Raw genomic sequence first — 26,592 nt, 5'->3', positions numbered from 1 at the left:
GGTAGAGAGAAATTACTGTCACTGAATTTTATTTTATTGAACTAAATCTTCAATACGAAGGGTGTGACCGCAATTTCTCTTTAACAATAAAAGTTTGATTATGAACTGAATGTCACCAGTTCAGCAGAGTGTGTATCACTAAGTGCTAAATTCATTTCCTTGCCAGGGACATATTTCTGTTCATTAAAACATTAGGCTACTACACAGTTTTTTGTACTGTATCAAAGGGGACACTGAGAAGTCAAGAGATTCGCATTTCCTCTCCCACACTTCTTTTACAAGACTCACTGTACTTGTAAAAATCACAGTTTAAAAACTCAGAAAGTTATGTGAAGAGATGAGGTTAAATTGAAAGCTTACAAGCAAATCCTCTTGATGCAATTTGAATTCAAGTTTACATCCAGGTGTTACAGATTGTTCAAACCAATCCATGGCTCCGAACCTTCAAAAACCAGCTGATCCCAATGGGATTGTGAACTTTGCATCTTTGAGTACCTATATGGTTTGTTACAAAAGATAATGCATTTATTTCCATGAACCTAGCCCAAACCTCAGTACAGTCAATGGGAACCTCATCACAGACTTCAGTGGACTTTGAACCAAAAGCTATAGCATTACCAAAAAAACCCCAAACAACAAAACAAACAAAAAAATTCAAAGGAATGATGGGTTGCTCTCCCTCCAGAGAACACAAAGTGGCTTCAGTTTTATGTTCACACTTCCACCCTACCTCCCAAACTTGTCTCTTCTGTGCATCTTGTGGAATGTCATATTTCTTAAACAATTTTTTATAGTTCTAACATAGGAATAAAGTAAAAACAGAGTCGTGCATAACTCTAACACCGTAATTCTAGGTGTTACGCTCAGGGCTTCATGCAGACTGGTGCAGGGACTGAGAGTTCCCTCCCTGGTTTTAATCAGGGTTGGATTAAGCCCTTCACTTTTGAATATACCTTTGTCAAATGGTTCCCAAAATCAGGCAACTGAACTGTTTTGGTGTTAATGTTTCCCTCGTCCAGAGATGTCTGACACTGGCTGAAAGATGCTTCCCTCACTCACAGCCCTGGGAGAGGGTCAGGAAACAACTAAATGTGTCAGAACTTGCAGAGGTGACATGTCCTAGCCTAAGATGAAGCAGATCCCTTGCTGAATATAGCCAGAAGGATTTGACCATAAAAGGACAGTTACTATCTACCTAAATGATCTTGCTAATATCTTTTTCTCTCAGTGACTACATCCTTTTATATTTTATATAGCTGGTGTACCAAATGCATAAACCTTTTCTCCTGATAGCCCATTAGGTATGCTTTTGAGGTACAATCTCAGTAATGACTTCCTTCCAATGTAATTGTATTTTAATTACACATTTAAGGCCAAATTCTTTCCTGGTCTATCCTAACTAAAACTCTTTGTAACCTTATTAATTTTAATTAAGTAGAAGTTGGTGCAAAATTTCTAGCTGCTGAATTTTGCATTAAAAATTTTAAATTCCTTTAAACATGGATTCAATTTCCATAAGCACTTCAATTAGTAGTGTGCTTCCTCATTTAGTCTTTCAGGGCAATAACATGAAATATATGAAACATAAAGTCCTTTCCAACAGATGATATTAGGACATAGCCCACCTTTAAATGCTTTCCATTTGCCACAGCTACCTGAGAGGTGTTGGCTACAGGCCCTAACAAGACTTCTCTCTTACTAACACCAGTAGCAGTGGTACTCCATAAGGGACAGTAGAAATTGCTTTTGAGTTCTTTTACTCAAGTATTTCTCTATGCTCATTTCTGGAGGAGGGAGGGCCAGGCACAGGGTCTATGAGGGAAGCCTTCAGAGATGGCATCAGGAAAGGTACAGCAAGAGGGTGACCTGCAGCTGGAGATAAACTGTCCCTGTATAAGAGGTGGGACAGAGTTTATGTCATCAGTCAGTGTGGTATGTGCATCCCTGCAGCTGCAGCCTCGCTAAAGAACTGCCCCATTGTCCAGGCAAAGAAAGACAGCCTGGAAACAGAGCAGGCAAGCCACCAGAAGGGACTTGGGTCACTGAGAGCTCAAAAAGCTAGTCTGAAGTCTCCGTGTGAGCATGGATTCAGCAGAGGGAAGAACTGAATTGATACATGGAGTTGGCCATGAAAGACAGTGAGAAAACATGGAAATAAAACTTTTTACTGTCTCACTGAGCAAGGAGGACAAGAAGTGACCTCAGAGAGACTGTTTTCAAAACAATACTTGGAACAATTGAACCATTGAGAAAGTTATTTGAAGACTTGACCTGGACAGAATAAGACTGTAGGGGGATGTAGGAAATTTTGTTCAAAACTGAGAATAAAAATAAGGGGCAACAGAGCCTTATGTTTCAGACGTTAAGATCTCTGACACTATGCATATCTTTGGAGACATTATGGAGACCCTAATTAAAAACAGAGTTGCCTGCAGGATTCCAGCTTGCAAGTGAAATTATTGAGAGAAACGAATCCAGCCCTGGAGAAATTAGCCAGCATCACAAAGAAGTCACTGCTGAGTGCTCAGACAACTATAACACATGTCGCTGGGACTCCAAAGCTCTCAGGTGAGGAGAGGGTACTGCCCAGCAATGTCTCTGGCAATACACCGAGCAGGGCATGCTGTGCAGAGTACCACACAGATGTCTGTTTGCAAAACCTTTACATCCCAGAAGGAAGGCTCTGGCAATTGCTATAACTTACTGCCCACAATGAGCATTGCAGGACATGCCTGTTCTAACTCCCAGCATTTTTCTTAAATAGCCACCCAGCAGTTCCAGCAAAGATCTGACATCATCTACCCAACATACACTAAACACGTGGGAGACAGGCTTGCCTGAGCACAGCCACAGAGCATATCCTTCGGCCAAGCATGAGTGCCTGCAGCAAATGCTGTCAGACAGGGAAAACAGTGATCTGGCAGGGAGATGGCCCAGCCTGACCCCTGGAAAAAAAAATGGACAGGTCTGTTTGCTTTTAATAACAGGAATGTGTACAGCCACCACAGTTCATTGCCCAAGCTCCACAGAGACTGGCTGCCTCACAGCAGCCTTCAAGTTTTTGGGAGCCATAGGTTCAAAGGGAGTGAGGATCCAGTTTTTGATCTGGGGCAAAACAGTGGTGAAATGTGATTTGAGCCTGAATAGTGGAAGCAAAAGTCTGCCTAAGAGAAATTCCCGGGAGAGGAGTTAAAATAGCAGGAGACAGAGCTGGATCTGAGAAAGACAGAAGACAGTTACAGTCATGTTGGACATGATACACTGTAAAATAGTGTGTGTAAAATAGTGTGCAGCAACAGGTCAGAAGCCTGGTGTGAGTTTTAGGGGTACATCTGCAATTGCTAGCTGTGCACAGAGTCCCATGACACAAAGAGGAAACCGGGGGTCATACACATGTCTGTCTGACCCTTCTAAAGCCTCTCCAGTTTCAGCCCAAACACAGAGAGAATGGGATGCTTTTGGCCCTGGAGGGTCAGGGCAGTCTCTTACCAGCCTCTGCACCAGCCTCACAGGAATCCTTAATGTCAAAATCATGAGGATTGTCATTTCTAAGGTGGTATAGACAGATACAGGACACAGGGAGACTGAAAACAATTTAGAGATTGAAAAGTCTTAGAAAACCCCAGAGATGCTTGTTATAAGCAATATCATTTACTGTTATAGCCCATGGCATTGGCCAGATGTTACAAACCTTGTCATATGAAAGAGCCGGAGCAGCTGATGCCACCCTCAAGCCCAAGAGGAGAAGGTTACAAGCTTCAGCTGGGAAGTTCTTGAACAGACGGGCAACTCTGTTATTCAAGACCTCCTATCTGAGATTGTACAGCACTGTAATACCAGATCACCACAGCCTCGAAAAATCAGTACTCTTCCTCATGAAGGGGTAGCCAGCTGCAGTCCAACCAGGAGAGAACAGCATCTACACCGTGGATGCTACTGGCAGGGAAAAACCAAAACTGAAAGATTTATCAACATGGAACAATAGAGTTGCTGATGAGGCGGGGGAGAACTGGAGGTCAAACCAGCACAGGATGTCACATGGGCTGTCCTGAACTAGCAGACTGTGAACAATTAAATAGGTATATTTTGTTAATATTTGTTTCATGTTAAAGTTTGTTGTTAACATTTGTTGTTTGGGTAACAAAGATTTTTTCCTCAAAGGTTAGGAAAGGTAACCATAGGATCCTCTGGCACAAGGCAGCTGGACCTCTCTCTTTAGGATTGCAGAGGTCCCGGTTACACACATATGTACTGACACTGCTTAAAGCTGGCCTCTGCCAGGTGCCTGGGCTCTGTGTGATGGCTGAGCAGCATGGCTACAGCATCGTCCATAGCTGCAGTACCTCTGAAAAGAGCTTTTTTCAGTAACAAACTTGTTTCATTTTTACAAGCAACCAAATGCTTTTTGGCTGTTGCTCAGCATGTATTACCTGACATTCCAGGCATTTCTGGCAACTGGGAGGAGAGTCAGGCAGTGAGGAACTACTCTGTGTACTGAGAGTACTGAGCTGAACTTACTTTCTTGTTTTGCCAAGTTTTGGCAGGCAGGTAAATTTTTTAAAGGGGATACTTACCTCTAAATGCAACACGTAACTCGTTTTGATGCAGGCTATCCATCTAGTGTGCTATGCTTATGGGGACAAAGGATCACCAGTTAATGTGACTCTGAGAATTAAAAAGGAAATATGTGCTTTTTCTATCAGAGAAAGAGTGGCTTGAGTTAAAATATTTCAAGGTATTGTGCAGTTCTGTCGAAGTTCAAAGCTTTCTTCCTCACCTGCTTAAATGAAGAAAAGTTGAGCTTAATGGTACATTTCTGCATAATTGAAAATGCACAAAGACAGGAAGAGGGACAAAAAGAGCGAACTGGAAGCATTTTCCCATATATGTGCAAGTCACTTGAGCTTGGCCAATAGAACCTGCAGTTTCAAGCCATTTAGACACTTCAGAAAATTTGTCTGGTTATGAAGCATGCTTACTGGGCAGCTGCAACGTCGGCCAATACTCTGTCCTGCAGTCAGCCCTGGGGAAAGAGGGGACTCTCAGCAGGCTGCAGCCAGCATCCTGGGCGGCTTCCAGCCCTTGCCTCTTTCCAACAGTAAATAAAAGCATAATGAAATAAGAACAGCTAATGCCAACTCCCAAAAGTTGATGTTCAAAGGAGGACCATGAGATCAGACCAGCACAAGCAGCATCTCCCCTCTCCTCTGAGTACTTTGCAGCCATCTGTGGCCCAGACACACCCTGAGCCAAACTCGTTTTCTCTCTACTCAGTAGCTCTCAGTGCATTTCCTCTTCCATGAATTCATCCAGCCTTCTCTCAAGACTGCTCCAGTGATCAATTTTTTCTAAGCAGTCAGTCACACCAAGGAAGAATGGAATCAATATTCACTTTGGTCTTGGCCTCTCCAGCCCTTGGCCGTTCCTTTATGTGTCCCTGTGCTAACAACCTCATGTGAGGGACATAAGATCAGCAGCTACCGGGAGGGCCCTGTGCCATACAAATTTCAAAATAATATTTGTTCTTTGTCTCTTAAGGACACAGAGTGCAGCCAACACTCCCGTCCTGTTATTTCACCTTTTTCTGTACATACAATGCATCTGGCAAATAAGCACTAAAGTAAATGTAAGGAAAAAAATAAAAATAGAAGCTCACAAATGAAACCAAAAAGCCAAATCAACATGAAAAATGTATTGCTGAGGTTATGTTTCATGTACATATATACATGCTAGTGTGTCCTTGTTTGAGTGGCAGGGTTATTTTGGTAGCAGGGAGGGGGCTACAGCGGTGGCCCCCTCTGAGAGGCTTCTCGAAGCTCCCCTGGCTCAAAGTTGGACCTGCCTTTGCATCAAGGCTGGGCCAATTAGCTGCACCTGTGTGATAACATATTTAAGAAAGGGAACCTGGGAGGAGTTGTGGGAGTTGTGAGGAGAAGTTGCAAGGAGAACATCTGTGCGAACACTGAGGTCAGTGGAAGAAAGGAGAAGGGGGGGGAGGTGCTCCAGAGCAAAGAACCCCTGTATCCCATGGTGAGACATCAGGGCTACCCCTCCTGCCACCCATGGAAGTCTCCGGTGGAGCAAATACTGATTTGCAGCCTGTGGGGGCCCCATGCCGGGACAGGTGACTGCGCCCAAAGGAGACCAGGACCCCATGGGAAGAAGGCCCCGCTGTTGTAGTTGGGTGCTGGGAGGATTGCAACACACGGGGCTGACCCACATGCCTGTGAGAGTGACTCATGTCGGAGTTGTTTTGTGGAGGACTGTCTCCTGGGAGAGGGGGACCGTGCTGGAACAGGGGAGGAATGCCAGCAGTGCTCCCCCCACCCCGAAGTGGAAGAAGTGACAGGAGTGACTGCACTCCCCATTCCCTGCCCACTGTGACGCTGGGGGAGAGGAGGTAGAGATATTGGGAGCAAAGCTGAGCCTGGGAAGAAGAGAAGGGTAGGGGGAAGGTGTTTTCAAGATGTGGTAATGCTTCTCACAGCCCTACTCTGTCTGTTAATTGTTGTTGTTAGTGTCTGTGTTAAATTTATGTTCTTTTTTTTCTTCCTCTAACAAGTCTGTCTTTTGCCTGTGCCTTAAAGGATGACATCAGCCCTCCTTGTCCTTATCTCAAATTCCTGGGTCTTTTGCTTCCCTCTTTCTCAGGGCTGGGGGAGAAGGAGGGACTGAGCGGCTGAGTGGTGTTCGGTTGCCCTCTGAGATCAAACCACGACACAGTGTTTAGTAACATGCAGAAAATGCAGATGTGACTTAATCCTTCTAAGATTTTATGCTAGTTTCTCCCTCTGCAAAATAAAATTCTCAGGGGAGGAAGAATGGTATGAAAGAACTAGGAATCATGATGTCAAGATGGTCAGTATTATTGACGTTTTTCTTTTCATATTTTAATTTGACAGAATTAGCTAAACACATTTCCTAAAAGAATGAACCCAAATTGGATTCAGTTGAGTTGCTTAGTGAAAGAATGAATTATTTCCTTAATTTCCCCCAGGAAAGAAAGGTCTGCATTACTCGTACATGCCATCAAACTCAAACGGTGTGAAGAAGTCTCGAGTTACTCAGCAATGAAATGTTGTGGAGTAAATGGGATGCAATCATTAAAAACCCTCATCTGAGCAGCGAAGGAGAAAATTCCTTTGTGATACATGTAGGTGACATTATCCTGGGAACACCCTTCCTGCAGGTGTGGGGCTTCCTTGCAGATATTCCCCAGGAGAAGTCTGCACATAGTTTGCTAACATGGTTGTAGATTTATGTCTTTGTTTTCTTAGAAATATGGAACTTCGTAGATTCATTGATTTTTCAGTCTAGAATTAAACATTACAATCATGTTGCACATCAGTCCTTATAGGCTCGCCACAGACTTTTAAGTTCTTTCTTCAAGCTTGTATTTTCTAGCTAAATTGAAGCATGTCTTCTGCAAGGAAAAAAAAAAAAATAAAATCCAGCCTTGACTTAAAGACATCAGGTGTTAGAAAACTGTCAGACAGAATCTGATTCCTGGTCTGAGTTGTCTTGTGGTTTTCATCATGTGGTTCATCGGTCCCTGGGCATCTGTGGACTACCTCTAATGTGATCATGAAATGTGATCGAGGAAATTAAGTTCTTGGTCTCTACATAGCAATTGACCTGTGTAAAATGTCCTTGAAAGCCTATATTTCCACTGAAAGAAGTTGAAGGATCTATAAATTTTAAAAATTACTTACCTAGTATCTAAAAGTGCCAGCACTAGACCCCTCAGAGAAAGATGCAACCAGCCCCATATTCTGTAATTATAAAGTAATGTGTCAGAAGGGGATATTATTCCTATCCCAACCTTTTACGAAGCTTGTTTATGTCCTGAAGTATAAGTTTATTTCACTAATTTTTTTGAGATGACTTTTATTCCATGCTGTAGCTCAGAGCGACTTGTTGAAAAACAATATTAGGTTAGCGGTCAGTTTTCTAAACTACAGCACAGTATCTGATGTCCCTTTCTTCAGCATTATCCTTCAATAAGCTATTAATTCCAGCCCATAGCCCTGTAGAATCTGAAAACGCTACATAAATAAATTGTATTGTAGATATTTGAGTGTGGTGGCTGTCATGACAAAAAAAAAAAAAAAAAGTCTGAATGGAAAAAATAGCAGTTACTGTATGTCAAAAGAAGACAAAAATTGCCCAACTCTCATATCGAGCCTTACCTGAAGAGGCAAAGATGGGATGTGTTGTGGTGGAAGTGGCATTCTCAGGGACTGCGGAGAAGAGGCTGACTTGTGAGACAGTCTCACATCTGCCTTGGTGGGACTAGGTGTCAGACACCTGTGTGGAGACCTGAGCAGCTTCTCTACTCACTCTTTGTCTGAAGTCTGGTCACTTTTGGTTTTGAGCCTTGTATTACCATGCTTGCACTGTTGGGCACTGGAGGCCTCATCCTCCTCACGTCCTTAGTCTTGATGACATTAATGGACATGTTGATGAAGGAGACACACAGGCCCAGACCTAACCTTTGAGGAAAAAAAAATAGAAGTGAAATAGATTTTGAAGTAGGGAGCACTTTTCCTGTGTTGAAGAGTCACAACAGTTCTGAAATGAGAAGGCATATTTTAGTGATTAGTTGCAGTTAATCTTAAGAATGCTTTAGGCTTTGTAATAAGTCAAACACAGTATCGTCTCCTCCTTGGAGGAGTGAGATGTGGGGTTTCTGAATGGAAGAACAAAAGCATTACAAATGAGATATTTGCAACAATTCCTCCACAGCGGCTATCCACACTACATAATATTTCCCTCTAAAACAGAAATCTGCCTTGAATAAATGGAAAAAAATGACATCAAGAGAGAGAAGTCATATCTACAAACTCATGTAAATCAGAAGTTCATTAGGGGAGCATGCAAAGAAGCTTTTGGAAGGTAATTTTGCCACAAACTAGTTTTCACAAGAATGAAGTAAAGCTTTCAAAAGCATGATTGCTCTAAGTAATTCAAATTATCTACTCTACCTGATACTAAGACTTCCCATAGAGATTATAAAGCACTTAAATTTTTACTGGCTTTGTTACAGAAATTCCCGAGGAAGGTTTCAATCCATTCACAAGCACTGCTGTGAGAAGGAAAGAAAAGATGCCAGAAGTTTTCAAACCCACCTCCAGCACAGCTAGAGTTAAATGTTTTTTACAGTATTGCCTCTATATCATAAAGCTCTTTGTTCAGATATTTACCACTGAGTATTTACCACTCTGGACCGAAACTTGATGTACAAGAGTTCGGCCAAGAAACAATATTTCCTGATGCTTGGTCCCCTTCTTTTTTCTAGCGCTGAAATCAAAGAAGATGCTGTGCTCTACAGTTTCCAAGCATGACTGTGCTCCTATTACTCAGAAGATGACTTTAATTTTAAAATTAAATGATGCGGGCTTATAGCCTAGACTGTTGATTCTGTTTTAAGCATCAGACAAGTTCCACAGCGCTGGTGGCCACCGGTGGCAGAGGCTGCCCACCCGTTGCTCGGAGGCGTGTAAACTCCCCTAGGGCATCTCCTGTTTTGTAGCAGTCCAAAGTCTGGCTTTTATTTAGGCAAAACTCCCACCGGCACCCACAGGGGTATGTTATAGCAAGGGTCATTACAGAAGGTATTGCTCACCGGGGTGGCAGTTTCTGTCCCTGCCCCATAGCAAGCAAGACCCACATTTTGCAGTGTGGAAGCACTTACTTTGTGGGTACACAAAAGTGCTCGGACATTTTACCCCTCTCACAGCACAGCAGCAGCATTTAGCACTGTGGCTGTATTTTCATCTGACTTGCCAAGAAGCCGCACCAGACTCGACTGGTTGCAGCATTTTCCAGGATGTCTCCTCAGGGTAGCTGAAAGGGTTATGGATCAGGGCAGGTGAAAGCTGGCCTGGCTTCAATTGAAACCATTTCTAGCTAGGGTTTTGTACTTACATACAAGGTGTTTTGCTGAGTTCTGCTTTGTGTGCTGAAGTTTGAATGACTCCAAGCACAACAACATAAAAAGAGAGCAAAAAAGGCGATGCAGAGCAGGAAGCCTTTTGTGGAATAAAAAGGCCAAGGAATGAATCTTCTTAGAAGCTCCCTTGCAAGCACCACTGCGTGCTGTGCATTGAAACCCACAGGTGAAAATCCGGGCCTTCTGAGGATGGGGGAGCTTTGCCTTTGGCTTTGGTGTATCCAGGCCTCCAGGCAAGGTCGCCACTTTGCTGTCTTCCAAGTCCTGTAGCTTGTACATGCCTGCAAAGTTCCTGTGGGTCACAGCAGCTGCGTGAGGCACCCACATGTCATCCTGAGCAGAGCGGGAGGAATGAGGCAGCAGAGAAGTTGCAGAAAATACACCATTCTGGTAAAGTGGGAAAATGTCTGTAGTACTGTTTGGCTGCTTCCTCTCCTATTTGCATCTTGCTGCCTGCATCAAATACACGGCTAAGACTAGCTATTCAACTAATCAGTAGCAGACCAGCAGAAAAGGTGACATAAATAGGGTCTCCTGGGGGCCTCCCTTCAAAGCAGTTGGCAGTCATCTGGGAGAGAAAGTTGCTCACCAGCTTCTCTGAGGCTGGTGCATGCAGGAATCTCCCAGCCCAAAGCATGGCCTCAAGAAAGACCTAGAGCTTCTGAAAATGGCTGTGTTCTATTAATAATTGAGAGAATCACAGAGCTAAAGGGGCAAATACCTTCAGATAAGGCATCCATGGCCTCTTGCAGAAATAGGGTTGCCTTCAAAGAGCAAGCAAAACATTTCTAGTTTTCTTCCAGCATTGCCTCTTGCATTTACTCCAGCACACTATATTTGGTATGGTTGTTTCTGTAGGAGAACTACTCTCTAACAACTGTCATCGCGTAGCAGAAGCAAACCTCCTGGGAGTTTAAGGCAGTTTTTATTTAGACCCACGCTTTGTTATGATACCAAGTTTAGCCTCAGCCATACTGCATGCTGAAATCCCGGTGTCTGTGGCTGCTCACAAGATAAAGGTCTGTGTTTCTTTGGTTTCACTGTATTTCACAGCATCACTGCCCATGCAAAATTCTGCTTCTGTTAATCTGAACCTTCGACTGTAGCTCAGACGTGTGGAGATGGAGAGAGAAGGTGGTCACAAAGACAGCATGCAGTGTACGCTGATGGGGACAAGAAACAGCACAAAGTTGTGTAGTTGTCAGCACAAAGAAAGGGAGGCTGGTCTTGGAGCAGCAATGTTTGGGATGGAAGGCAGGAAGATCAATTTAACTTCTTTGATGTGCCATATCTTGCTGGTACAGTTTTAAATGCTGTTCCTGGCTGCCACATTAACATTCATTACCATGGGTCCTCTTTCTGTGGTGAAGACTTTCTCTCAGAGAAGGTCCCTAAACTTTTTTAGCTTGAGATGATGTTATGTTTTAAATTACAACACAAATACACGCACGCACATATGCGCCAACTTATACTATCCGTAGGAGATCTGTGTATCGTACTGTGTAATTTTAGTTTTCCATCACAGCAGCATTTAAATTATGGATTTGCTTAAAAAAGAAAAAAGAAAACAAAACATAACTCATCCAACTTGTAAGTACAACACCCTGAGTTGTCCTATTTGTTCATCTTCCATTCATCTGGAGTTTGGGAGGCATCAAGTGATGCAGACCTTTGAATCTGCCCCCTCAGAAACTGACAACTCAGAACATTGTACACTCTCTGTTATTATTCCAAAATATCAGCTTGCACACTCCAAAACTGTTTAAGAAATACTGATTTGATCATACTCCCCCACATTTTTGCAACTGCCATCTTTTACTGTGAATGTTAATACACTGAGTGGGACAATGGTGGTTTTTCGCTGCTGTAAAGAACAATCTTTTTCCTCATAAATTCCAGGAACAGCTTCTTTCTGCTGCTCTAGCTGTTTCATGTAACAAATAATCTTTGCCATAGGAGAATTTGGTTCATCATGCAGATTTGTGTTCTTTATAAGTGGAAAATAATAGCAGACAGTTTTCCTTGTGTGTCAGTGTTTTTATTTCAGTCAAGGTTGATACATATATTTATTGAGGAGAAATGTGCAAATCAGCCTGTGTAAGAAACCCTACTGCTGCTGACATGGCAAGTTTTGGGGTGCCATTCTGGTGTAGCACACTCCCTCCTCTGTGCAAAGCAGTCCTCACATGAGTTTCACGTGGCACAGCCTACGTGGGGGCTCTCCTGAGGCACAGACCTTTGTACAGGCACACACCACCCTCCTCTGCCTCCACTGCAGGGACAGAGGGAGATGATGGCTTGTCCAGAGCAAAGCAACACATCCCATTAGTACATCTTTCCGCTGCAGTCAGTTCAGGTCTGCGAATCCATTTCAGTGCTGTACGTTAGAGCAAGCCAGTCACTGGTCTAAATCAGACAGCAGGATGAATCTGCTGTAATGGGGTCTGGGGGGTTTCAAAGCTGACCATTAAACCTCTCTTTCGTGCAAATAAATGAGTGTGTATGCATACACCCATGTGCACACACTCACACACACACATGCACACATTCTTTAGGCCTTACAGAAGATCAGCCAGCACTTGGGTTTTGGCTGGGGGGGCTTGGTAGGAGCCCAATGAAAGTTCTCACGGCTGAGATGAAAACCATGCCTGATGGTACAGCTGGAAGAGCTGTTTGGAGAAGCCTGAGTGCTCCCAGAATAGTACAGTTTCTCTAACATAACTACAAGCAACACATCAAGCTCCAAACAGCTTCTTTTTTAAAATTTGGATCTAAGGGGGTAGAGGAGGGGACAAGCAGTGGAGGGCTGACAATGACAAGAAGGCATTTGTTTGAAGGAAAAGAACCAATCTACTAAACTCTTAAAGACTTACAGCATCAAGTCTTGGCAATCATCTCATCACTTTCCCCAAATCACTCCAAGGAACATGATAATGTCAGGATTCTGGTGACTTTAAAAATAAAGAACTGCATAACGCTTAAGGTTACAACATGGCATTTTGTAATGGCATAATAATAAATGCAACCCTATCTGGAAATGTATGAAATAACTGCTTTTTTTTTTTTTTTTCCCCTGGGCTGAATGGTGGCAGTTGCTCTTGCATAATCATATACTCCAGCTATGTGTAGCACATGGAGGCCCTAACATTGTGAAAACACCACTATATTTTGCAGTAACGCCTCTGTATTGTAATTTTAAAAAATGTTCCTAACCATTAGCATCCCATAGCATGGCTTATGGTTTCATATATTCACAGACATTTAATGCCCCTGGGCTGGTTTTCGGCAGGGATTATTTGTGTGGTTGTTCTTCACTGCTCCCTGAAGGCTTCACGGACCTTCCCAAGTTCCAGTGCAGTCTGGTGAGTGCAGTTCAGCATGTCTCAGCTCCTCCATGGAAAGAAAGGAAAGATGTTGTGGTTAGACTCAGACATTTAGTTTTCTTAGGCATCATATGCTTCCCTACCCTCTGGACAGCTTAGTTCTCCAGCCTACAGCTCTGGCTTTCCCTGCTGTCTTGGTCGTGTGCAGAAAGTACAATCCAATTACTTCTTCCATGTGGAGAAGATGTAGAGAGTCAGCAGTGATAGATAGATCCCTGCAGGGCAGAAAGACCCATCCTCTGCGAAATAATGAACCCTGTAGCAAAAAAAAAAAAAAAATAAATAAAAAAAAAACCAACTTGAAAAAACACAGCTTCACAACTGAAGAGCCCACAGCCTTGAGTGAGCTGAAGTTGAAAGTTCACGTAGTTTTGAATCATTGCTTCAGGCTCTCTTCAGAGTCAAAGGGATCTCAGTTTACACATTGGTTATACCTTTAATCTTGCTTTAGCGGCTGCAATCAAGTCAAAAGTTTTTACTGTTTGGGAGGTTTTTTGAGTGAAAGCTGATACCGCGTGTGGGGAGAGAGGGCTTTCTTCAATTCCACAGACCCGAAATAATCAGTACCCCGGTGTGAGCTCCACTTTGTTCAGATGCACTGTAGGCCAAAACTTCTTTCCTAGTCCTGGACTACTGTTCTGGATATTCTTCACAGAGGTGTGGGCACGGACATTTCTGAAGCAAGCACTGGCATTATCAATCACAGCAGCCCCCGAGCAAGTGATCTGATTTTCAAAGTGATGAAATGAAAGCTGCCGGTGCTTTTTCACCTCTGAACATCAGAGACTGTGCTCACAGCCTTCTCTGGATGGAGGCATTTGATATTAGCCACTGTTTTGAAAATTGTCCCCTCTTTTATGTTATGAACATGGATGCAAAAACCTAAGCAGTGCTGTCATTTGCAATAAGAAGCAGTGAATATCCACTTATCACTGCTGCACCATGATCACATTAGTTATAAACACAGGTAATTGACTGTCTTTGATGTCATTGCATTCATTATTATGTATTTCTTTGCCTACTTTGGAAATCAGCATATTTGGGGATCTTCTTAATGGAAGCAGTGTCATTTGAATATGTATAAAATTGTGGATCTTGCAAAACAGTCCTCTAACTGTTGATTTTTGAAAATTTTCCCTCCTCCCAAAATGCAGTTTTGCCAGTTATAGCTCTGTGAAATGCAAACATCATTCACTACATGGCAGAGCACAGCTTGGAAAAACCTTCCTAATGCTATTTGTCCATCTTGCAGATGTGGCGATGTTCACTTTCTCTGTTTACTGAGGAGTCTGAACTTCACCACCACAAAATAAAGAACAGATACTTTAGAGGCAAGCACCCACTTCACATTGCACGTGCACTGGTGTAATTCACAAGAAGCAGTGCACGCCATGTGGGTGTCGCCTGCGTCATCTGGTCAGAGAAGAGAATATTCCCCCATGTGATGAGTAACGCCCTCAGCAAAGCCTGAGCTGGGTGATGACAGCCCTGCTCTCATGGATGAGCATCTGCATCGTCAGATAGTTTCAGAGAAACCAGCTGGTGGCAGAATCAGTCTTTGTGACTGTAACCACTTCTTCTCAGGTGACCTGTACATCCTTTTTCGAAAAAGCTGGCAAATGCATTTGAAATACATGCAGAGATTTTTTTGAGCCTGTCAATAGTCAATTTAACCCATGGAAGGTAATTTCCGGGGACTGTAGAACAAGTGGGTGCAGTTTTCAAAAACCTCTGCCCTCTCTCCATAGACTGATGCCTAATAATGGTGAGTTTATTAGTCTTACCACCCATGAGGCAGAAGCATCTGTTTCTATCCAGCATGGACAAATGGAGTTGCCTCCAGGACTGCTGACCCCCCTGTCAAAATTCATTGGCAGCAGGTCAGTGAGATCAAACTCTGGTGTGGGGTTTGTTGAAGGAGCAACCTGCCACACACACATCCTTGCCCAGACAAGCAGGACTGCATAAACCTCATTTCTTTAGGAATTCAGACTCAAAAAATATTTCCCTCTTTATATTATGTATTTCATTCAGCTGTGCTTCAATCACTGTTCACCAGTCTGCCTTGCTCTTGTAAGGCTGGAGAAGTCATAAATATGGCAGCTCCCTTTGAGCGTTAATGCTGGATGCTGTCCATGACTGCTGAGCTGCAATATGTGATCCAGCGATACCACAAAGTGAGAGTTTATATTCCTTCCTTATTACATATTTTTAGTGTGTAAATCCACAGAGCAGAAAAAATATACAGGGGAGCGAATGGTCATGGGGAAAGTAATCTGCGTATAAAGCAGCGGCAGATACCTCTTCTGCCTGGGACTCCTCCTGTTGGGAAGTTTCACACCAGGCTGAACAAAACCTTCAACCACTGGTGTTTTTTTCTTGTGCCTGAGTTAAGGGCAAGGGGAGGGGGGTCACTGACATTGTTTATCCATTATTCATTTAGCAATGGCTCCAGGGAGCAACTTAATGTCATGTATTTTTCACTTACATGAATTGCAATAGACTCTTTTCTTCTTCAAGCCTGCCTGCACTGGGAAATTTTCTAAGTTGTTTTACAAATGGCACAGCTTAAACTGTTTGGGGGCTGCAGCAAAGACCTGGTTATAGACAGCTTGAAGTGAGTGATCAGTTTTTACTGACATGGTTTCAGACTCTGGCACTAACTACACCTACTGAACACTGAATTATTAAGACTATATAATCCAAAAATATTTTGCATTTGTTGAAACACACAATATCTATCTCCCTTGGACTGAAAATACTTCTATTCCCCAAATTGCTCATTCTCTCTTGAAAGGACTGGCTTTTACTGGGAGATTTGAGTTTTTCTTGCTATGTTTTCCTAGCCTTCTTTAAGCTGGGTATTTTAAATCAATGTATCTCTAACAGGTCCAGATCAGATTTTCAGTGCAGCCTTTACTGACAGAATCAAAATTACATGAAGTATTGCATTTTGAGGCAGTGATATGTGTGCAGTCAAGAAGAGGTAGTTTCTGATCTGGCCAGGTGAAATGCTCCCAGTTAAATCCTATCACTTGCAAGGCTCTGTGCAACCAACACACTTGTGCATTAATAAATCTGAGGGGCTGGAAAGAGAAAAATTTACTTTCTGGGTCTAATAGGAAGGATGTGGATAAAATCACAGCTGAAAACATAGAGCAGAAAACCTTGGTGGATCCCCAAGAGACAGAGATGGTAGATCCTTTGCTGAAAGAAGGTGGCTGAGGAGGAGGAGGAGGTGCTACGCAGAAAGGAACATCCATCTCTGCACTCAAGACCTCCCAGTCCTGACATGAGAAGTATCTGGGTCATTAGATGTAGCTGATTAAAAATTATCCCATAGGAACAAAGACACATTTTCTGAAGACTAGTGAGATTTGCTGAATTTCAGCTGGAGTCAGATGCACGTGCTTCACTCCTTTAGACAGTCTCCAAAAATAGTAGAAGCAAGGTGGGATGTTAAAGCATGAGTCCAAGTCCTCGTGCGAGAACGCCTTCCTCAGTGTGGGAGGCATTCCTGCCTCAAGATAAGGTACTGCCCAGGTAAAGGTAGCAGAGATCATGCCCAGGAGGCAATGGTCAATCAGATGTGCATAGCCCGTGTCCTGGGAGCAGCAGAAGTCCCTGCTTTTCCTGTAGATCCTGACTCCCCTCCCTACTGGAATTCTGGCACAGGAAGGCAGGGGTTGTGCTTCACAATGTGCCTGGGATGAGACCACAGGGAAGAGGAGAAGGAAGGCAGAGAAAACAAGTTGGTTCTCAGCCTTTACCACCCGTGAACCTCTGCATGTCATTTCCCTCCTGGGAACTGATCCAGGGCTCCCTGTGAAATCAGGGGGCATGTGGTCATATGAAGAGGTGCTAGGTCCATCCCAAAGGAGAGAGGGTCTTCTGAAGCAGAAATCAGTTATATTTCCCCTCAGTGCTCTCCTGTCTTCTCAGGTGGGCGGTGGCCTCCTGGAGTGGCTTTGGCTTCCAGGGTCCCCAGGCCTGTGCCACAGCTTTGGGGGATGGCAAGAGGTAACTGGAGATGTTCACCTACCTCTTCAAAGGGACTGCTGGTCACCTTTTCCCTACACCTTTTCTTTCCAAGGCTAGCCATCAATAATAAGGCGATTCAGTAGTCTGTGGCAAGGCTGTAAACCCTGATTTACATCAGCGGGTGAGGACCTCTCTGTGTAGTGGGAGGCACCAGCTTGTTCACACCTCCTTATCCTCTATCTGCCCAGGAGGAGGCCTGATTCCCAGGCTGGAGTTTCTGGCTGGCCAAGTGACGCAGCACAGGACCCTGCCCTCAGTGTTCTGGAACCCCCCTGTCTCTCTCCACCAGCTCCACAGCCAAACCAGGCTTACACCCCAGGCTTAAAGCTAGGCGCCCAAAGATAGGCCATGCAAAGGTCTCCCTTGAGCTCTGCGTTGAGTGCGAAGGATGCCTGAGAGCACACATCACCTTTCCATCATGCCAGAATTCATTTCAGTGCAAAAAAGTTTTGTACTTGCAGAGACTGGAGGGCGTCCTGTCCCTCCTTTTCTTGCCTCCAAGAAGCTAAAATTCACACATAAAATCCAGGCTAAGATGTTTATGGCTGTATAATCAGTAAAAAGCATGCTGAAATGAGACAGCAAGCCTCTTATGTCTTCTGAGAAATGATTGTATGTAGTCCTTGGTGCTAAACTGTCTAGACTGTCTTCTATCTAATGAAATCTCATCTCTGCCTCTACCAAACATTTAACTAAACTCTGGGATTTACAAATTTGCTTTAGTTTATTCTTATTCCAGCTGACACAGTGTGGTGGAGAAATGCCTTACTAGTTTTATTGAGGCATTTCTGTGGTTCTCCAGGTTGCTACATCACCCACAATGCAGATCCCCTCAGAACTGGTGGCTGAAACACACCTCCCGTGCCCTCCCTTGGTTAGGCTGGGGGTCAGGTGTGGCTACATTGACTACAGTGACAAGGGCAGCAGGCACCTCTGATCCTCGCACAATCTCTGCTCAGATTCAGGTCTGAAGTGCAGCCTTTGGGCAGCATGATATGGATCATCAACTGTGTCACAAAACTTCCTCATTTCCTCCAGGGCAGCCAGATGTGTCAAGTTTTGGCTTTTTTGGTCTCAGAAGCCTGCAGCTTGCTGATTCACCAGCACAAGATTTGATGATTCCTACCCTCTGGTGTTGTTTCCTGGTCTACAGTTACACTGGCTGGTTGTGGTGACCAGCTGGCAAGCTAAGGAGGAACCTTCAAAGAGACAGTGTGCTGGAGTCAAAGGAGTCTTGCAGTGAACAAGGAAGCCTGTGTCTTATGTGTCATTCACTTTTAATATGGTCAGGTGTCCCTTTGGAGAGTCTGGGTGTCCCCTGACTATGTGTTAGGCACTACATTCCTGTAACATACAGAAATATGGGAGTGTGAAACCCTTTTGAGGCTCTATTGGAAGCTGCCTTGTGTCTTCCCATCCTGGCCACAGGCAAGTGCTAGATGCAGTCGAAGATCAAACTTTTTCCCAGCATTTGGGCTGTGCTGCAGTGCGTCAGAGCTACCCCAGCCTCCTGCTGTGTCCTAAATGGCGGTACAACTCCAGCTACAGTCCCCTGAGAAAGGGGTTGGAGGTGACCCCGTTGTGCCACAAGCAGGCATCCATATAGCCAAAGCAGGGAACGGCAGCAGCATACCAATGTTGGCCCCCCAGAAAAGAGCAGGCCCTCCCCAAACAGAAGGTAGGTTGCAATGAGCCACAGGCAGGATTTGAAGCACCCAACGTTGATAACGTAACAACAACTACGGACCGCTGAGGAGCAAAGAACAAGATTCTTTCCCACAAATGCAAGGTTAATACTTTCTATCCCATTCATTAGCTATGCTTAATTTACATTCTTTTTCATTTGGCTGTGAAAACACTGGCATAAGTGTGAATGCAAACTCCATTTAAATACCTTTATTTAGATCCATTCTTCCTCTTCTAGTGAAAGTTTTGGTGACAGGCAAACTTCTGATGGACAGCTTGCATTCACATTGACTATCTGTGGGTTTTGATCTGTTACAAATTAGTTCATATCCAGATATTGCCTTAATTGTTTACATACTAATTAGGGACAGAAAACATACAGACTTGGCTTTATTTAGCAATTTAAACCTCAGGTTTAACTGAGTGGTTAGTAGACAAACTGTTACATTGTGAAGGTTTTGGGTTTTTTTCCCCCTTGCCCTATAATATTTTACTTTGATTAAAGCTGTACTGAGGTAAAATTCCACATCTCACACGAAAAGCAATTTACCTCTGCTCTTATTGAAGTTAACTGTACTTATTTGTCCTAGCATAATGTTTTTTTCTCGCTGCATTCTAACTGCAGTGCTTTATCATATGAACCAAGTTAGATTTAATCAAATTCAGTTTGTGTTGTGAATTTTAAGATATTCATTCAATTAGCTGGAATAAAAGCAGAACATTTGGAAGAAAGATTAAAGTCAAAAAATGCTGGTGCTGAGCTGGGTGTTCAGTGCTCCTTCTGCACCTTTGTCACCCTGAAACATTTCTCATGCTTGAAAAATCTCCCTGATCTTTTTTTTTCTTTCTGTTTCTCAGATTGCTGGTGATGTTCATGGGATGGGGAAGATAAGAGTCATTTTATCAGGTTGTGACATGACATGCAGGTGCGTTCAAGACCTGAGCAGTTTCCCTTCTGCTGTGTCTGTCATGAACTTTTACTGGGCACTGATGGACAATAATGGGACCACATTCAAGCTGGGGGTTTTTTTAATATGTTGGAGGTCACGGGAAAGCCACAGTGCTGCTCCCCAGTTGCACTCCAGTCTTATCATTGCCCCTCGACTGCTTTCCTATTATTGTCCTTGTTGCCACCCGGTGAGAAAATTGTCATCACTCACTCATGCTTGCCTTTTGGACCTGGGTACACAGCTCAGGGAGACCAGCGCAGGAGTTGAGGGACACTGAGGACTTTGGTCAGACCCTAACGCCCCTTTCTAGCAAGTGAGCTACTTTCTCTTCTCACTCTTTCTATTGCTTCCCCTTAAAATGACTTATTTGCACATGTACTATTTTTGGTGTATCAGGCTGGTTTTACTGTGTTGTCCTGTGTACTGAATGCAATACCCACTAATTATTACTAGCATATTACCATTATTAAGAAAATTTTGATGCTTGTTGCTACTATGTCTTATGGCTGTAATTTTCCTTATCTGGGAATTCTTGATTAATTTGGCTTAGGTTCACCAGCCTGAGTGATTTGAAAAGGCCATTGTAAAATAATAGAAATGAAAATGTCTTGGTGCAGTTAGACTCCACTCCCTCAACTGAAAAATGTGGTGTTTTTACATTTTGAGACAGTTTCTCAGACAGCCAGACAAGGTGACATTAAACAAATCACGCTAATTACAACACAATTTATGTAGAGAGATTTTACTGGCCTGCTAATACTTGGCAGGAGCTGCCAGTTACAAATGTTTCAAAAAAAAGAGCATTTCCAGCATTAACTTTTTTGGTTCTTAGGGAAATGGAATGATGGAGCCTGTTGAGCTTCCTTGTTTGTGCCAAGGGAAGCAGTGCCCCGTCCAAGAGCAGAAGCAGGGGGCAAAAACCTGAGTTCGAGTCATGGGTTTCAGACAGAGTTGCATAGACTGTGCTGCGGCCATGGGATCACTCCTGAATGCACCCCATGCCAAATAAAATCAACAAGAATCTGTGTGATCCCTGGAGGCTTTGCATCTCTCTGTCCTTCGTTATCCAACACCAGGTGCCCTGCTTTGTGTGTGTCATCCACAGAGGTACACACAAGACATTGCCGTTCTGGTCTGGGGACATTTTGCATGGTTGATGGTACATCATAGAACAGAGGGGAAGATCACACCCTCTGTCCATTAGCTGCCTCATCAACAGAACAAGGAATAAAAATTTACCTATAAAATTTGCCAGCCGCACCATGAATTTGTTTCCCATGAGCTTGTAAAGCACTTTAAGCTTAAACCTCAGAGATATGTAGGGTTTTCCTCCTATTCACTTAGCTTAAGACTCTGATCATGCAAGATGCTACTTCTCCCCATCCAAGCCCAGCTAGTGGTTACCTTCACCTTCGCAGAACTGACAAAAGGGTGTGGGGCACCCACTCCTCACCCACATCGATGCTTACACCGTAGTATAAATGCTGTGGTTTACAAGAAGCCACCTTGTCCTGGGAGGTGTTCAGATGCATCATGCTGGTTTTGTTGCAGGGACAACAGCAGCCTGGTCATAGCAAATAGCTTTGGGGGCAGGGCCAGGGGGAGAAAGCAGAGGGGGGAGAAGGCTGGTAACAGCCTCTCACTGTCGGGGTTTACTGAATGAGTCTCTGCCAGAGCCGCCTGGCCGGAGCTCCACTCCACTGACCACATATGGGAATGCAAAGCTCTGGGTTAGACCCCTAAGTTAAGGGAGAGTGAGGTGGCATGGGGAAGTGACTTCAAAAACATGCTGCTCAGAGCTAAATGAGCTCAGGCCCTTGCTCTTGTCTTATCTGGGACAGCCAGAAAGAGAATCAGATAATCAGCTCACTCTCTGGAACTGTAGAAATGCCCTGGCAAGCTTTTCCTCATGTGCTCAAAGGAGGATGGTGTGAATAAATGTGATTTGGAGATTCTCAAATAGGCTGGTGGGCGGGATGCCTCACTCTGGAGGTGGGTTCAGATCCTCCGCCAAAGCAAGCTGAACTCAACTCTCTGAATTGGTAGCTGAATGCAGGGCTCCCAGCACTCAGCTGAGTTGCCCTTATTCTTCCTCTGTCATTTGTGTAGCCTGTGCCTGGCTTTAGTATCCCTTTGAGATGCCTCTAAGCATGGGCATAACTCTGCAGAGCTTGGGAATCTTCTTCCTGGGTTTCTTACATTTTTCTCCCAGGTAGATTTGCAAGCAACTCTGCATCTATGCTTCAGGGGCTTCATGCTGCTGGTGGGAACTGATGATCTCTGGTGAGTCCTGGATACTTATGGAAATTACCCAGAAATACAGCTGTATTTTTGAGAAGGTCACAAGTACTGTAAATGGTAGATTTAGCATCAGCTGGAGATAGGAAGACCTTAATGGGCCTTGGTGGAGGTGGCAATTTTTGCATGCATAACGGAAATGCAAACTCCTGCCCTGCATAATAGCACCATTAAGTCCTGCAGTGCTTGCACATCAAGTGAGAGCCCCTTTGGAGCTGTCGCCTTTGGCTCAGAGTGATTTGAGAAAGCTGCAGAGAAGAGGTTTGCGGGGCAGGGACAGAGTACTACAAGGGGCAAAGCTTCCATGGCGAATGAAGCGTCCTGGCCTCACCAGTCATAGGAATTCCTGGGAACTGAAGATAATCAGCACCTTGCCTCAGCAACCTCTGGAGTTACACCTGAACACAAGCAGACGCTCTCCCTGGGTGGCAACACACAGAGCTAATTTTCCTTTACAGCTGCACCTGATGGCATGTGTGACTGTTGCTTGCCTGAGTACAGGCGTATTTTCACGCTTGACTCACAGTTAGTCCAGTGCCACAAGCCAACACTGCCCGTGGTTACATGGAAATTTAGTAGGATTGGGAACACGTATAGCAGGGGAGAGAAATAAGCCAGAAGAGTTATTTCAAGCAGATGTTGGTGATAGCTGCTGGTAGCAACAGTAAGTTATCAAAAGGAAATATATATATCTCTTCAGAATAAAAAACAGCACCTGCACCTGAACAGGGTTTGGTAACCGCTAAATGGCTCCATAGGCAAGAGGAGAGCTTTATGGACAGAAAGTTTTGCATAAAGCAGTTGTTGTTTACACCTGAAACTTACGTACAAATAAAACCATCGCTCTTTACTGCCAATCCTCCTCTACTCCAGCCAAAGCAGCCTGTGGAGCTGCATGACAGTGCTCCTTGCAATTGTTCCTCACAGGTGTAGCTTTTAAATGCATTCACCAACGATTGTCCAGGTCAACTCACATGATGAGTCCCCTTTAATCCAACAAAGCACCGTGTTAAGAAAAGCAGGGAGGACATTATTCAGAAAGGGGAACTTTGGCCTTGGACGGAAAAAGGAGAACATGGAGTTAATTTTCTGCTTTGAACTGCCCTGCAGAGAGTTTAGCTTTTTTCCACTGAGTGTCAGGGGAGACCATGGAGACAGGCCACCACAGACAGTTGTTTTCTTGTGCAGCTGCTTCACTTGCCTTCCCTTCCACCAGCAGCAACCACAGCCCCACAGACTGACCTTCACCTGAATAAAAAATGAAGCCTAAATTGTAAAACACTATAAAACATTAGGTCTGAAAGCCAACCTTTTTCTCCCTCCCCATTTCTATTCCTTTTATACAACTGCCACCATCATCTGTTTCTCCTGTATGTTCCTCCTTGCTAAGGTAGGTCACATAAGGTGTCTTCACCTTGAGAGGGTCAATTTTGGGAGTTGTGACCCTCTGGTACCTCTCACTGTGGCTGCACATGCCTTGCAATGGCAAGCCCCAGCTGTTACACATGTGCCAGGGACCCCCATGACCCTCAGCACCAAAACTGCCCTGTGCCAGGTCTGTGTTTGACTTGAAGAAGGCAGCAAGCGCTGGGTTATTGTGCTCTCTTCTACACCCCTGAAAGCCACCAGGAGCCTGGGGTGAGAAAGTGCCACTCCGATGGAGGGGACATGAGAAGGGGACCAAGGGACTAAAGCCCTGCTGGTGCTCACTGGGTGCTCGCAGTGACTGGGAGGAGCACAGGGAGGTAGTGAGAAGGTAAGAAAGTCTGGGAGAGGCAAGGAAGAGGGGAGCTGGGGGCTGAAGTAGCCCCAAGAGGAAAGACATGGAGGAAGGAGATGGAGAGCAGAAACGATTTGCCAATCATAGCAAGGGAAAGAGGTAGTGATGGCAGTAGGAAGCCCTGAGCATCATTATACTCTGCTGCATAATCGTAACACAGTGTTGTCACAGCTACGCTTTAAAAAAAATAACAATCACAAACTCAGAAAAGCTTGAAATTAACTTAAAAATATAGAGACTAATTAAAACTCTAAATTTTAGTCTTTCTTTTCACTTATCTTGTGAAAGGAGGACACTGGTCACGTCTTCAGGCTTTTTCCTAGAAATTAACATTTGAGAAAACAATTCTCACTGAGCTGTGTGACAGGGGCACTGGGGAAAACATCAGGTATTACAAACTTTACCACTACACAGCAAGCACTAGCAAGTAGGGGATTAGGTCTTCTCTGGACCTGCCCCTGTAAATTCCTGGTAGCCTGGTTTTTTGCAGAGGCAGCTTTGATTTAGCAGCAGAGAACGGAGGTGGAAGTGACAGACCACATAATCCCTCCTGGATACTTTCCTTTTGTAGTTGCGTGTGACAGCATCACTTAATCTTGGCTAGAAATGGGAATGCACAGTTTCTCTTTGTGTGGGGAGAATGGATATTTCCCATGCAGGCATTCACAGTCATCCATACATTTCAATAGGCAGTGGGAAAAAGAGTCCAGTCCCAGCTAGCATGGCTTCAAGAGACAGTTTCCAAGCAGAGGTTAAGCCGGGGCTCACAGCCTGCTGCCTGGGCACGTGTGCAGCAAAAAAACAAGCCACAGACCCATACACCACATGTGAAGCACCACCAGGTACAGTGTTGTCCCCCTGGTAAGCTTGGCTTAACACTCATAAACTCCTGACAAACAGCCAGAGTCTCCAAACTGTCTGGACAAAATTTCCAGATGGAAAAAGAGCATATTTCTAGAGAAATCTGGGCTGTATCCAAAGCAAAAAAAAATCCAGTTTCCTATTCAGACACCAAGTGATAGCCAGGCCCAGCCTTCGGATTCACAAATGCAAACCCCAGGTCTCCATGTCTCTTCAGACAGTGTGAAAGCTAATTTGGGCATCTGTAGAAAATCCGGATAAAATCAAGCTTATCTTAATCTTTCATCCAGTGAGACATTTGATGTATTTGAAAGTTTATCTCATCTTTTAAAATCACCTGTGTCTCCCTTTTAAATTCTGAAATCATCACACCCATAATAAATCGCTTTATCGAAGTTCAGCTTCTTGAAATTAAATTAGAATAGGAAGTGGCTGTAGAGACAGATACACAAAATAAAACAAGCAGGGCGGTTTGCAGTGATGCATATTGTCTGTAACGATATATATCAGTGGGCCCTCATATTACAAACACCTTCCTACCACTATGGAATGCATTAAATGACACTTTTTAATGCATTTTTTTCGTCTCCAGTAAGAAAAAGCGATTTGACTGGATATCTCACTTGCCTGAGCCAAACCCCAGGGTGTGTAGTGTCATCCATGTCACTGAGAATATTTCTGGTAGATTTCTTTCTAAGGACTCTTCCTCCTAGCTGAAGTAATCAAAAACAACAAATAAGAAATGGCTTAAGTTTATTTCCTTGCTTACATGTTTTCTGTCTCCTGAAATATATCTTACAAGCATGATGAATATGATCTGGAAGAGATAATATTTACATTCATAAATATATGCATACATAAATTAGCCCTATGCTAGATTAGACTACAGATCGTTTCTTCTAGGTAAAACACTTTTCCACTTTACATCCTTTTTTTTTAAGACTGTTATATTTTCTGAGATTGGATAGATCATCCAAAGCCACAGATACTCAAATTGCCTCTCAAGAAAGTCTTCATCATTCCTTGGAATTCTATTTTTTTCTCAGGGAAAAAACCCAGTAGTTTTTGCTAACTGTGTTCAATTTATGTTTAAACTATTGATTAATCAAGAGGTTTAAATAGTTAAAAGTCCGCTACCCATGAAGCAGCTCCTGATGACACCAGGTACCACTGCTTAGAATCGTGATGGCTCCACTCACCTTTTTCACCTCAGAAAGACCAAAGAAAAGCCCCCAAGAGGCACTGTTATGCATATTGAAAAATCTCCCATCAAACACCGTTGACAGAGACTCGGCAGGGGCCCTTGTTGCAGTCCCCTGTCGGGGAGCACCCTGGGCTTGTGCTGAGGCTTTTTGGGGTCCCTGCGTCACACTCCCCATCACTGGGGGCTCCTTTCCCCTCTGCCCCAGCTCCACCGGGTGACACTGTTTGTCCTCTGTCTCCTTCCACTCAGACTGGTATCTAGCATCTTCTGAGAACTTTCTGCTGACTGAGTTTCATCTGTACATCGATGGGGGATTTGTGGCTGCTTCTGCGCGGCTTACCGGCTGTGCCAGCTCTAGTTTCCCACTCAGCGGCTCCTTCTGCTTGACCATGGCTGGCAAAACAAGCAAGTCAGCAAGTCCTTTCTCTTTTCAGCTG

The 26,592-nt window shown here is 44.0% G+C and overlaps 1 long non-coding RNA gene across 1 annotated transcript in view; it reads right to left on the bottom strand.

The window, feature by feature from the left end:
* Positions 1–348: 348 nt before the first annotated feature.
* Positions 349–26,592, bottom strand: part of LOC141946092 (uncharacterized) — an 80,657-nt gene continuing 54,413 nt past the window's right edge. Inside the window, exons 3-4 of the long non-coding RNA XR_012629720.1 lie at positions 8,190–8,492; positions 349–495 (exon numbers count right to left, since the gene is read on the bottom strand). This is a non-coding gene — a long non-coding RNA (uncharacterized LOC141946092). The remainder of the gene's footprint in view (positions 496–8,189; positions 8,493–26,592) is intronic.

The sequence above is a fragment of the Strix uralensis genome, chromosome 1, assembly GCF_047716275.1.
Source record: "Strix uralensis isolate ZFMK-TIS-50842 chromosome 1, bStrUra1, whole genome shotgun sequence".
Lineage (NCBI taxonomy): Eukaryota > Metazoa > Chordata > Aves > Strigiformes > Strigidae > Strix > Strix uralensis.
This window is presented reverse-complemented; position numbering and strand designations above follow the sequence as displayed.